General features: G+C 47.1%; 1 protein-coding gene across 1 annotated transcript in view; it reads right to left on the bottom strand.

Annotated features, from left to right (window-relative positions):
* DNAJC17 (DnaJ heat shock protein family (Hsp40) member C17) overlaps positions 1 to 14,387 on the bottom strand; it is a 44,038-nt gene that overhangs the window by 28,586 nt on the left and 1,065 nt on the right. The gene's annotated exons all lie outside the window — the stretch shown is intronic.

The following is a 14,387-nucleotide window of genomic DNA, read 5'->3' as shown; positions in this document are numbered from 1 at the left end:
GGATCTTGATTGGGGCTCTAGTCTCAGGTTGATGCTCACTCGCTGGATGGTCGTGGACAAATTTTGTAACCTCTCTGAACCTCCATTCTCCAGTATACAAAATAAGACAGTAAATGACCATGAAGATCCCTTCTTTTTTTTTTTTTTTTTTTTTTTTTTTGAGACGGCGTCTGGCTCTATCGCCCAGGCTGGAGTGCGGTGGCCGGATCTCAGCTCACTGTAAGCTCCACCTCCCGGGTTCCCGCCATTCTCCTGCCTCAGCCTCCGGAGTAGCTGGGACTACAGGTGCCCACCACCACGCCCGGCTAGTTTTTTTTTGTATTTTTTAGTAGAGACGGGGTTTCACCAGGTTAGCCAGGATGGTCTCGATCTCCTGACCTCGTGATCCGCCCGTCTCGGCCTCCCAAAGTGCTGGGATTACAGGCTTGAGCCACCGCGCCTGGCCGAAGATCCCTTCTAACTGCTGCAATATATTCTTTTCTCCCTTCAAGATCTTGCACAAAAACACCAGTCATATAAATCATGTCTTCCTCTTTATTCCTGCAGCATTTTCTTGTATACTCTTACTGAACCTCATTCATTGTACCTCAGTGTTTACTGAGCATATAACTGTGTGAGCTGTCAGAAGTCAGAAGTGGTATCTTACTCAGCTCTAAGTTCCACCATGCTCAAACTGTACCTTGTCCATGGTGATGAACTCCATTCATTTGTTGCTGTGAACTAAACGTTGAACTCTGGTGATCCTCAGTTTTGTTCTACTTGATCCTCCACCACGTTCCTACCCTGACCACTGCCTCAATCGAGAATCACTGGTGTGCTGTTAGGTGACTCAGCACTGATGTGTCAGGAATGGAGTAAAGAAGGGGTCCAGGTGGAGGACACAAGCTGGGGACGATTTATATTTGACTTTCAAGCTTACAGTGTAAGGAAGACGGACTCACAAAGAAAACAGCAAAAACTGACTGATAGTGAGCGCTCACTCTGTGCCAGGCACTGTGCCAAATGCTTACATGGATCAAGCCTCAAAACAGTGCTATCAAGGACAGACTATCATCATCCTCGTTTTGCAGACCAGGAAACCAAGGTACAGGGTGGTTAAATATTTGCTCCAGGTCACAAACTAGGTCATGGGGCAAGTATCCAGACAATGTGACTCCAAAGTCCACTTTCTTAACTGTAACTGCTAATAAGTACAAAGGTGATTATGAAGGCACATTTACAATTCCAACATCTGTATCATGATTTCCATCTATTCTCAACACATGGTAGATGCAACAAGCAACAATTCTTAGCCTTACGCGTTAAAGATAGTTATAAAAACTGTTACTTTCAATCCCAGCACTTTGGGAGGCCAAGGCGGGCGGATCACAAGGTCAGGAGTTCGAGATCAGCCTGGCCAATATGGTGAAACCCCGTCTCTACTAAAAATACAAAAATTAGCCAGGCGTGGTGGTGCACGCCTATAATCCTAGCTACTCAGGAGGCTAAGGCAAGAGATCTGCTTGAACCCGGGAAGCAGAGGTTGCAGGAAGCTGAGATTGTGCCACTGCACTCCAGCCTGGGTGAAAGAACGAGACTCTGTCTCAGAAAAAAAAGAAAAACAAAAAGAAAAACAGGCCGGGTGCGGTGGCTCACACCTGTAATCCCAGCACTTTGGGAGGCCAAGGAGGGCGGATCACAAGGTCTGGAGTTCAAGATCAGCCTGGCCAATATGGTGAAACCCCGTCTCTACTAAATACAAAAATTAGCCGGGTGCAGTGGCAGGTGCCTATAGTCCCAGCTACACGGGAAGCTGAGGCAGGAGAATGGTGTGAACCCGGGAGGTGGAGTTTGCAGTAAGTGGAGATTGTGTCACTGCACTCCAGCTGGGGTGACAGAGCGAGACTCCTCCTCAAAAAACAAAAAACAAAAAAAACAAAACCTGTTACTTTCGGCTGGACATAGTGGCTCATGCCTGTAATCCCAGCACTTTGGGAGGCTAAGGCCAGAGGATCACTTGAGCCCAGGAGTTCAAGACCAGCCTGGGCAACATAGTGAGACCCCATCTCTACAAAAAATACAAAAATTACCCTGGCATGGTGGCGCACACCCGTAAGCCCAGCTACTCAGGAGGCTGAGGTGGGAGGATCACCTGAGCCCAGGAAGTCAAGGCTGCAGTGAGCTATGATTGCACCACTGCACTTTGGCCTGGGCAACAAAGCGAGACCATCTTTAAAAAAACAAAAAACAAAAATAAAAACTGTTACTCTCTTTATTAAATTTATTTATTTATTTATTTATTTATTTATTTATTTATTTATTTATTTTTCTGAGACGGAGTCTTGCTCTGTCACCCAGGCTGGAGTGCAGTGGCGTGATCTCGGCTCACTGCAACCTCTGCCTCCCGGGTTCAAGCGATTCTCCTGCCTCAGCCTCCTGAACAGCTGGGATTAGAGGCGCCTGCCACCAAGCCCAGCTAATTTTTTGTATTTTTAGTAGAGATGTTTCACCGTGTCAGCCAGGCTGGTCTCAAACTTCCTACCTCAGGTGAGCTCCCTGCCTCGGCCTCCCAAAATGCTAGGATTACAGGCATGAGCCACTGTAAATTTATTTTTAATATATATTTTTAGCTGACTCTTGCTCCTCTCTGGAAAACCTGTTATTTTCTGCACCAAGTTCCTCTCTAGGAAATCATCAACTGATTAGAAAACATAAACTTCTAGGCTGGGCACAGTGGCTCATGCCTGTGATCCCAACACTTTAGGAGGCCGAGACGGGAGGATTGCTTCCATGACTACGCACCTGCACTCCATCCTGTGCGGGAGAGGGGGATGGTGTCTCAAAAAAAGGAAGGAAGGCAGGGAGGAAGGGATAGAAGGGATGGAAGTGAGGGAGGGAGGGAAGGAAGAAAAACACGAATTTCTAGAACTGCCAACGTTAGCCTCTGCATTTCAAAATGATGGGCCCCAGGAGCAAGAGACAGAGAAGATGGAAACAGACAAGATGTGGGGGCTCTAAAACCGCTTCTTTTCACATTTGTATCCTTAGCACCGGGCTCAGAGTTTGACACACAACAGGCACTTAATAAAAATGCTGTTTAAGGGAAATGTTTCAACCCTCCTCTAAAACACTCATGGAGAAAAGCAAGGGAAATGAAAAAGAACCAGGCAGAACACTCTCAAGTTTGATTTAATAAACGTTCAGTGTGGGCTGGGCATGATGGCTCCCAGCACTTTGGGAGGCCGAGGCAGGCAGATCAGAAGGTCAGGAGTTCAAGACCAGCCTGGCCAACATGGTGACACCCCGTCTCTACTAAAAATACAAAAATTGGCTGGGCGCGGTGGCTCAAGCCTGTAATCCCAGCACTTTGGGAGGCCGAGACGGGAGGATCACGAGGTTAGGAGATCGAGACCATCCTGGCTAACCCGGTGAAACCCCGTCTCTACTAAAAATACAGAAACTAGCCGGGCGAAGTGGCGGGCGCCTGTAGTCCCAGCTACTCAGGAGGCTGAGGCAGGAGAATGGCGTAAACCCGGGAGGCGGAGCTTGCAGTGAGCTGAGATCTGGCCACTGCACTCCAGTCTGGGCGACAGAGCGAGACTCCGCCTCAAAAAAAAAAAAAAAAAAAAAAAAAATTAGCCAGGCGTGGTGGTGAGCGCCTGTAGTCCCAGCTACTTGGGAGGCTGAGGCAGGAGAATCACTTGAACCTGAGAGGCAGAGGTTGCAGTGAGCCAAGATCACGCCACTGCACTCCAGCCTGGGCAACAGAGTGAGACTCTGTCTAAAATAAAATAAAATAAAATAAAATAAAATAAAATAGGTTCAGTGTGTGCCTGCTCTGGGCAAGGCACCAAGCGCACAGCACGCTGCTTTCTAGAGTCAGGGCTGCAAGGGGAGGGATGGGCAACTTCCTACCTACCGGGTGAGAGTATAAGTCAGTATGACCTTTCTGAAATGCAATTCTGCATTATAAACCAAAAGCTTGTAAATATATTTACTCTCAGTCTAATAACTTCCCTTTGTCATAAAATATTACTGCCCAAGAAAATAAGAGTGCATGTTCATCAATCATTCAACAAAGATTTATTGAGCATCTACCAAGGGCGAGGCATTGTTCTAGGTGCTGGAGACACTGTAGTAAACAAAACAGAGGAAGTCCTTTCCTTCCTGGATTTTTTACATTCTAATGGGGAGAGCAATGGTAAGCAAATGGGCATGTACTATAATGTGTAGTAGTGAGATCTACTTCGAAATATACAGCAGATAAGGGTGTGGGGGTAGCTCATTTAAATAGGTGGTCAGGAAGAGCCTCTCTAAGCAGATGATATTTGAATGGAAATCTGAATTAGGTGTGGGAGATAGACAACTGCCCAGAGAAAGAATGTTCTAGCAGAAGGATTAGCATGTGTAAAGGCCCTGAAAATCAGGAATGTGTTAGGTGTGCTGGAAAAAATCACAGGAGGCCCACTTCACACTTATTAGGATGGTTTTTTTTTTTTTTTTGAGACGGAGTCTCGCTCTGTCGCCCAGGCTGGAGTGCAGTGGCCGGATCTCGGCTCACTGCAAGCTCCGCCTCCCGGGTTTATGCCATTCTCCTGCCTCAGCCTCCTGAGTAGCTGGGACTACAGGCGCCCGCCACCACGCCCAGCTAGTTTTTTGTATTTTTTAGTAGAGACGGGGTTTCACCGAGTTAGCCAGGATGGTCTCAATCTCCTGACCTCGTGATCCGCCCGTCTCGGCCTCCCAAAGTGCTGGGATTACAGGCTTGAGCCACCGCGCCCGGCCCATTAGGATGGTTATTATCCAAAGAAAACAGAAAATTAAGTGTTGAAAGGATGTGGAGAAAATGGAACTCCTGTGCATTGCTGGTGGGAAGGTTAAATGGCACAGCCATTGTGGAAGCCGGTATGTCCTCAAAACATTAAACATAGAATTACCATATGATCTAGCAGTTCTCTTTCTGGGTATACACTCAAAGGAACTGTTTTGTTTTTGTGACCCAATCTTGCTCTGTCACCAAGGCTGGAGTGCAGTGGTTCAATTCACTATAGCCTTGACCTCCTGGGCTAAAGCAGTGCTCCTACCTCAGCCTCCCGAGTAGAGTAGCTGGGACTACAGAAGTGTGCCACCACAATGAGCTAATTTCTTCTTTTCTTTTTTGTAGAGACAAGGTTTTGCCATGTTGCTCAGGCTGATCTCAAGCTCCTAGGCTCAACCAATCCTGCCTCAGTCTCCCAAAGTGCTGGGATTACAGGCATTAACCACCGCACTAGCACAATAAATTAGAGTAGGGACTCTGCCAGGGATCGTAGTTCATGCCTGTAATCCCAGCACTTTGGGAAGCCAAAGCAGAAGGATAACTTCAGGCCAGGAGTTTGAGACCAGTCTGGGCAACATAGCAAAACCCCATCTCTACAAAAAATTTAAAAATCAGCTGAGCGTGGTGGTACATGCCTGTAGTTCTAGCTACTCAGGAGACTGAAGTGGGAGGATGGCTTGGGCCCAGGAGGTTGAGGCTGCAGTGAGCTGTGATTGCGCAATTTCATTCCAGCCTGGGCAACAAAGCAAGACCCTGTTTCAACAACCACAAAAAATTCATAAAGTAGGAACTCAAACAGATTTCTTTTCTTTTTTTCTTTTTTTTTTTTTGAGACAGACTTTTGCTCTTGTTGCCCAGGCTGGAGTGCAATGGCACAATCTTGGCTCATTGCAACCTCCGCCTCTGGGTTCAAGTGATTGTCCTGCCTCAGCCTCCCTAAGTAGCTGGGATTACAGGTGCCCACCACCATGCCCAGCTAATTTTTCTATTTTTAGTAGAGCCGGGGTTTCACTATGTTGGCCAAGTTGGTCTTGAACTCCTGACCTTAGACGATGCACCTGCCTCAGCCTCCCAAAGTGCTGGGATTACAGGTGTGAGCCACAGTGCCCAGCCGATTTCTTTTTTTTTCTTTTTTTTTTTTTGAGATAGAGTCTCACTCTGTTGCCCAGGCTGGAGGGCAGTAGCACGATCTCGGCTCACTGCAACCTCCACCTCCTGGGTTCAAGCAATTCTCCTGCCTCAGCCCCCCGGGTAGCTGGGATTACAGGCACCCACCACCATGCCTGGCTAGTTTTTCTATTTTTAGTAGAGTCAGGGTTTCACCCTATTGGCCAGGCTGGTCTTGAACTCCTGACTTCAGGCAGTCCACCAGCCTTGGCCTCCCAAAGTGCTGGGATTACAGGTGTGAGCCACGGCACCTGGCTCAAACAGGTTTCTAACCCACATTCATACTAGCATTATTCACAATAGTCAAAAGCTGGAAACAACCAAAATATTCATCGACAGATGAATGGATAAATGAAATGTGGTATATACATAAAATGGAATATTATTCAACCTCAAAAAGGAAGGAAGCTCTGACACATGCTACAACATGGCTGAACCTTGAAAGCATGATGTTAATTAAGCGAAATAAGCCTACACAAAAGGACAAATATTGCATGGTTCCACTTATACGAGGTTCACAGAATAGTCAAATTCATATAGGGAAAGAAAGTAGAAGAGTGGTTCACAGTAGCTGGGGGGAGGAGGGAACGGGGAATCACTGTTTGTTTTTTTTTTTTTTTGAGACGGAGTCTCGCTCTGTCGCCCAGGCTGGAGTGCAGTGGCCAGATCTCAGCTCACTGCAAGCTCCGCCTCCCGGGTTTACGCCATTCTCCTGCCTCAGCCTCCCGAGTAGCTGGGACTACAGGCGCCCGCCACCTCGCCCGGCTAGTTTTTTGTATGCTTTAGTAGAGATGGGGTTTCACCGTATTAGCCAGGATGGTCTCGATCTCCTGACCTCGTGATCCGCCCGTCTCGGCCTCCCAAAGTGCTGGGATTACAGGCTTGAGCCACCGCGCCCGGCCCACTGTTTGTTGAGTACAGAGTTTCAGTTTGAAGTGATGGAAAAGTTCTAGAGATGGATGGTGGCGACGGCTGCACAACAATGTAAATGTACTTAATGCCACTGAATCCTATAGTCAAAAAGGATGAAAATGGTAAGTAGTAAAATTTGTGTTAAATATATTGTTTATCACAATGTTGTAGGAAATATCAGGAGGACTGATGTGGCTGGAGCACAGTGAGCAAAGGGGAGAGTGGCGCAGGACAGGCAATAAGGGCTACGTGGCCCAGGGGAAGGAGTTCCGATTTCATTCTAGGACTGGTGAGAAGCCACTGGGAGTTGTGACCAGAGGTGACAAAATCTGATTCACATTCTAAAGGCTCACTCTGGCTGCTGTGTGAAGAGGATCAAGAACAGAAATAGGAAAAGGATTCGAAGGCCACTGCAGTCACCCAGGTAATTCCTGAGATTACTTTGGAATCTCTCTTGAAGGTTTGCAAACAGCGTTAACTCACGACTTAACCCTTCATTCTGGCAGCGTGGTGCCCCGCCTTGTGCTTCAGGCTCTAGCAGGAGACGGATCCTCTCCCCAGGAGCACTTCCACCCGAAACCCAGGTCCTCAACTTAAGGCTTTCCCACAAAAATAAACCCACACCATGCCCTGCCTGTCTCCTCTAAAGCTGGATGGGGAACAAGGAGAATGGCTGATTGTTAAATCCCCATGAAAGGTGGTGTTTAGCCCACTTCTGGCCTGCTAGGTTTGTTGTGATATGAGGGAAGAACATTTGCAGAAAGGCTACTTCCGTGTACAGAAAGGCAGAGTGGAACTTGTCCCTAACTTGAACAGGGATGAGCAGATTTTTCTGTAAAGGGCCAGAGAGTAAAAATTTTAGGGAGCTACATATGGTCTTTGCTGTATATTCTCCTTTGCTGTTTTGTGTTTGTTTCTGTTGCTGGATCATATTACTTCTATATTTAATTACCATATGAATCATATGATAATTGTTGAGTCATATGGTAATGCTATGTTTAATTTTTTGAGGAATCATCATACCATCTTAACAGTATCTGCACCACAGCAATGCACAGGGCTCCAATTTCTCTACATCCTCACTAACATTTATTTCTCTCTCTCTCTCTCTTTTTACTTTTTATTTTTAGAGACAAGGTCTCGCTCTGTCACCCAGGCTGGAGGGCAATGACACAATCATAGCACACTGTAGCCTGGAACTCCTGGGCTCAAGCAATGCTCCCACCTTAGCCTCTCCATAAGCCATCACACCAGGTGTTTTTTTTGCCTTTTTTTTTTTTTTTGTCTTCATAATAGCTATCTTAATGGGTGTGAAGTGGTATCACAACATTGTTTGTTTGTTTTTTGAGACGGAGTCTTGCTCCGTTGCCCAGGATGGAGTGCAGTGGCACAATCTCTGCTCACTGCAAACTCTGCCTCCCAGGTTCAAGCGATTCTCCTGCCTCCTCGAGTAGATGAGACTACAGGCGCCTGCTACTATGCCCGGCTAATTTTTGTGTTTTTAGTAGAGATGGGGTTTCACCATGTTGGCCAGGCTGGTCTTGAACTCCTGACCTCAGGTGATCCACCTGCCTCTGCCTCCCAAAGTGCTGGGATTACAGGTGTGAGCCATCGCACCCGGACTCAAAATGGTTTTGATCTGCATTTACCTAATGACTAGTGAAGTTGAGCATCTTTTCATGTGCTTATTGGCCATTTGTATTATCTTCTTTGGAGAAATGTCTATTGAGGTTCTTTGCCCCCCCACCCTCCTTTTTTTTAAATTTTTTTACAGACAGAGTTTCACTCTGTCACCCAGGCTGGAGCACAGTGGCATGATCACAGTTTACTGTAACTTCAAACTCCTGGCTTGGCCATTTTTTAACTGAGTTGTTTGTTTTTTGGTTGTCGAGCTGTGTTTTTTTTCTACAATCATTTAAACATGTAAAAACCATTCTTAGCACATAAGCCATTAAAAAAAAAATTGGCTGAGTGTGGTGGCTCACGCCTGTAATCCTAGCACTTTGGGAGGCCGAGGCAGGCGGATCACGAGGTCAGGAGTTCAAGATCAGCCAGGCCAAGATGGTGAAACCCCATCTCTACTAAAAATACAAAAATTAGCCGGGCGTGGTGGCGGGTGCCTGTAATCTCAGCTACTCCGGAGACTGAAGCATAGAATTGCTTGAACCCAGGAGGCAGAGGTTGCAGTGAGCCAAGATTACACCACCACACTTCAGCCTGGGTGACAGCGAGACTCTGTCTCAAAAAAAAAAGGTCATGGGCCATTTGCCCCTCAAACTGTAGTTTGCCCTACTCCTTCATTTTACATTTGGGAAAAGTCAGGCCCTGAGAGAGGCAGTGACTGCCCTTGGTCTCCTGATTCTCAAGTAAAGTTGTTGCAGTGGTCCCTTTAGCTACTACTTCGTTCATTCAACAAATACTTATTGAGAACCTACTATGTGCCAGTCACCAGGGAAGGGGCTGCTACGGAAGAGCCTGAATCAGATCTGGTCCTCAGAAGCAGAAGTGCAGAGGGCATTAAGGTATGAGACAAATAATCACACAAATAAATACATAAATGCAAACTGAAATAAGTGCTAGAAAAAAGAAAAACCAGCTGCTATGAAAGAGAATATAGGCAAGGCTTCTCTGAGAATGCCATTTCAACTGAGTTCCGAAGGACAAGTAAAAGCAACTCAGATTAGCAGAAGGGGACGAAGGTATTCCTGGCAGAGGAAAATGTATGAATAGGGTAAGAAATTCTATTGAGTATTTTATTAAAAGTGCTAAATAGGGTTTTCAGGGAGTAGTAAGATCATTCCATTTTCTGTGAGGAGAATCGGAGAGGCCCAATAGGTCAGAATGGAATAGGCTGAAAGCAGAAACAAGTGGGCAGGCTCCTCGAAACGTTCAGCTGAGTGGATGGGGGCCTGGGCTGGAGTGGTGGTGGTAGAGATAGAGAGGGTGAACAGGTTTGAGGATTACTTGGGAGCCTGACTCATCAGGACCCGGTGATGTTCTAGATGGCATGGGTGAGAGGACAGGGAGGTACTGAGAATGACTCCAGGTTCCTAGCTTGAATAGATGGATGGTGGTGCCATAAGATAGGGAAATCCAAGGAAGGAGCAGGTTTGGAGAGAGAATTGAAAGAGTTCAATTTTTTTTTTTTTTTTTTTTTGAGACAGATTCTAGCTCTGTCACCCAGGCTGAAGTGCAGTGACTTGATCTCAGCTCACTGCAACCTCCGCCTCCCAGGTTCAGGCGATTCTCCTGCCTCAGCCTCCCAGTAGCTGGGACTAAAGGCACGTGCCACTGCGTCTAGCTAATTTTTTTTTTTTTTTTTTTTTGAGGCGGAGTCTTGCTCTGTCGCCTGGGCTGGAGTGCAGTGGCCGGATCTCAGCTCACTGCAAGCTCCGCCTCCCGGATTTACGCCATTCTCCTGCCTCAGCCTCCCGAGTAGCTGGGACTACAGGCGCCCGCCACCTCGCCCGGCTAGTTTTTTGTATTTTTTTTAGTAGAGACAGGGTTTCACCGTGTAAGCCAGGATGGTCTCGATCTCCTGACCTCGTGATCCGCCCGCCTCAGCCTCCCAAAGTGCTGGGATTACAGGCTTGAGCCACCGCGCCCGGCCCTAGCTAATTTTTGTATTTTTAGTAGAGATGGGATTTTACCCTGTTGGCCAGGCTGGTCTCAAACTCCTGACCTCAGGTGATCTGCCTGCCTGGGTCTCCCAAAGTGCTGGGATTACAGACATAAGCCACTGCGCCTGGCCAATTTTTGGATGTAGTAAGATTTAGACTGCTGTGAAACATCCAAACGGAGGGATCAAACAGGCAGATAGATACATGGATTAGGGATTCAGAGAAGTAGTCTGAACACAAGTTAAATTTTGTAGTGGTGCTCATCACTACCACTGAACCGTGCTGGACAGGGCCAGGGAGCCTTAGTAGAAGGAGCAGAGGCCTGAGCTGGGCATCAGGGTTCTAGTCTCAATTCTGCCACTAACCAACTTCTCTGAGTTGCAGTTTTGCCATCAGTAACACAGGGAGCTTGGCCTCCATCAGGGCTTCTTTAACCTTTTTTGAATTAAAATTCCCTCCTCTGGCTGGGTGTGGTAGCTCATGCCTATAATCCCAACACTTCGGAGGCCAAGGCGGGAGGACTGCTTGAACCCAGGAGTTCAAGACCAACCTGGCCAACATAGTGGAACCCCATCTCTACAAAAATACAAAAATTAGCCGGGCATGGTGGTGTACACCTGTGGTCCCAGCTACTTTTGAGGCTGAGGTGGGAGGATTGCTTGAGGCCAGGAGAAGGAGTTTGCAGTGAGCAGTAATCATGCCATTGACTCCAGCATGGGTAACAGGGAGAGACCCTGACTCAAAAAAAAAAAAAAAAAAAGGCCGGGCGCGGTGGCTCAAGCCTGTAATCCCAGCACTTTGGGAGGCCGAGACGGGCGGATCATGAGGTCAGGAGATCGAGACCATCCTGGCTAATACGGTGAAACCCCGTCTCTACTAAAAAAATAGAAAAAACTAGCCGGGCGACGAGGCGGGCGCCTGTAGTCCCAGCTACTCGGGAGGCTGAGACAAGAGAATGGCAGGAACCCGGGAGGCGGAGCTTGCAGTGAGCTGAGAGCCGGCCACTGCACTCCAGCCTGGGCGGCAGAGCAAGACTCCGTCTCAAAAAAAAAAAAAAAAAAAAAAAATCCTCCTCTCCTCCAGAATAAAGACATAAGAAATATCACACATGATTTTCAGAGGTTCCTACACCCAGTTCCTGGAGCCTTTCTGTAGAGGCCAAATTGAGAACTCCTAGGCTATTTGGACAAGCAGTTTAGGAGTTCTTCCTTGTACACACTTGAAATGTTTGTGTATCCTCTAGGTTGCCCTGTGACAGCAACCTAGGTTGGCTATGACAGGTATTAAACCATGGTGAGGGGACACCAGGGCGTAGGTCTCTCTTGCTTTCTACCAAAAAGTGTCTGTTGCCATGAAGCTAGCCAGTGTATCCAAAGTGCAAATGGAAATAAGTGCTAGAAGGAGAACTGGCTGCTATGAAAAAGAAAAATAGGTAAGGCCTCTTTGAGGGTGCCACTTACTTATGCTCCAAAATAGACTGTACATATTAATATATACATTTGCTTTCTTAGAATGCCCTGCCTCCATCTCCACATGTCCAAACTCTGCTCATTCTTCAAGGCCCCAAATACCTTCTCTACTTCCTTTATCCCTTCTCTCAAACTAAAAGCAATCTCAGCCTACACTGAACATCCACAGCACTTTGTACCCCTCTTAAGGAACTTACCATGTCTCCCTTGTATGCACGAATCTTGCCTCTCCTACTGAAAGGCAGGAACAGCACCTGTTACGCTTTATAGAGAGGCTTCACACATATCCCTTATCTCGTCTGAGTTCGAACTGGATCCCAGTCACTATTGCCCAGCTCAGACCTTGGTCTCTTGCCTAGACACCAGCCCCACCTGACCCCCTAGTGGCAGCTCTTCCATTCCTCCCACCCTCACCCATTTTCATTATGCACACTAGAGTTGAATTTTCTTTTCTTTCCTTTTTTCTTTTCTCTTTTCTTTTTTAAGAGAGGCAGGGTCTCACCCTGTCATCCAGGCTGGAATGCAGTGGCAAAATCATAGCTCACTGCAACTTCCCAGGCTCAAGTGATCCTCCCACCTCAGCCTTCCATGTAGCGAGGACTACAGGCATGTAACACCCTGCCCAGCTTTTTTTTTGTTTTATATATCTATAGAGAGACAGAGTCTCACTATGTTTCCCAGGCTGGTCTCAAACTCCTGACCTCAAGCATTCCTTCCACCTTGGCCTCCTAAAGTGCTGGAATTGCAGGTGTGAGCCATCACATTCAGCTGAATACTTTCTTTAAAATCCAATTATGGGCAGGGCACAGTGGCTCACGCGTGCAATCCCAGCACTCTGGGAGACCAAGGCAGGAGGATCACTTGAGCCCAGGAGTTTGAGACCAGCCTGGGCAATACAGCTGGACCCCATCTCTGGGAAAAAAAAAACACACAAAACAAATTAGCCAGGCATGATGATGCACACCTGCAGTCCAGCTACATGGGAGGCTGAGGTGGGTTCACTTGAGCCCAGGAAGTCGAGGCTGCAGCGAGCTGTGATTATGCCACTGCATTCTAGCCTGAATGAGACAGAGATCTTTTCTCAAAAACTAGAATAAAAAAAAAGAAAATCTGATTATGTAACTTCTCTAATTAATAGAGAATGGCTTCCAACTGACTTCCTCAGGAGTTCTCAAGTTCAGGGTTAGAAATTCTAGATTTCAGTTGGGCACGGTAGCTCACGCCTGTAATCCCAGCACTTTGGGAGGCCAAGGCTGGTGGATCACTTGAGGTCAGGAGTTCAAGACCAGCCTGACCAACATGGTGAAACCCTGTCTCTGATAAAAACACAAAAATTAGCTGGGTGTGGTGGCACATGTGTAATCCCAGCTGCTCAGGAGGCTGAGGCAGGAGAATTCCTTGAACCTGGGAGGCAGAGGTTGCAGTGAGCCAAGACTGCACTCCAGCCTGGGCAACAGAGTGAGACTCCATCTCAAAAAAAAAAAAAAAAAAAAAAACCCTCCAGATTTCCCACTCGGATCTTGGGTGAAATGTCTCAAATAATTTCTCACTAGTAATAAAGTATTAATTAAATAATTTGCAGGCAGGGCATGGTGGCTCACACCTGTAATCCCAGCACTTTGGGAGGTCGAGGTGGGAAGATCACGGAAAAAAAAAAAAAATAGCCGGGCATGGTGGTGCCTGCCTATAGTCCCAGCTACTCGGGAGGCTGAGGCAGGAGAATCACTTGAACCTGGGAGGCAGAAGTTGCAATTAGCTGAGATCGCGCCACTGCACTCCAGCTCTGGGCGACAGAGCGAGACTCCGTCTCAAAAAATAATAATAAATAAAGAATTTAAAAAATAATAATTTGCAAATGTAGAGCACTTAGAATACAATCCAGGAAAAAAAAATACTGTCTAGGACATAGTAAGCATTATTCAGGTGTTAGGAATTATTAATCCTAAAATATTAACACATGAGAGGGGTGGAGCAGATGCTTTTGATGCTTCATAGACATCCCATGGCCACTTCTGATTTCAACTGCGGCTGCAGGGGACAGATCTGTGCAGGATGACAGCATCTCTCAGGGACCCCCGGGTCTCCCTGATTTTCTGCCCCAGAGCTTCCTCTTCTCAAAAGCTCACTCACCCCATGAGCAGGGCAGCCCAAAAGTACAGGGACAATAGTGGGCACTAATTTTCTTTTTTCCTTTTTTTTTTTTTAATTTGAGATGGAGTCTCACTCTGTCACCCAGGCTGGAGTGCAGTGGCACAATCTTGGCTCACTGCAACCTCAGCCTCCCGGGTTCCAGCGATTCTCTTGCCTCAGCCTCCCGAGTAGCTGAGACTATTGGTGCGTGCCACCACGACTGGCTAATTTTTGTATTTTTAATAGAGACGGGGTTTCACCATATTGGCCAGGCTGGTCTCGAACTCCTGA

Source organism: Rhinopithecus roxellana, chromosome 5, assembly GCF_007565055.1.
Source record: "Rhinopithecus roxellana isolate Shanxi Qingling chromosome 5, ASM756505v1, whole genome shotgun sequence".
NCBI lineage: Eukaryota > Metazoa > Chordata > Mammalia > Primates > Cercopithecidae > Rhinopithecus > Rhinopithecus roxellana.
The sequence above is the reverse complement of the archived record's forward strand: the minus strand, read 5'-3'. Positions and strand labels throughout refer to the sequence as shown.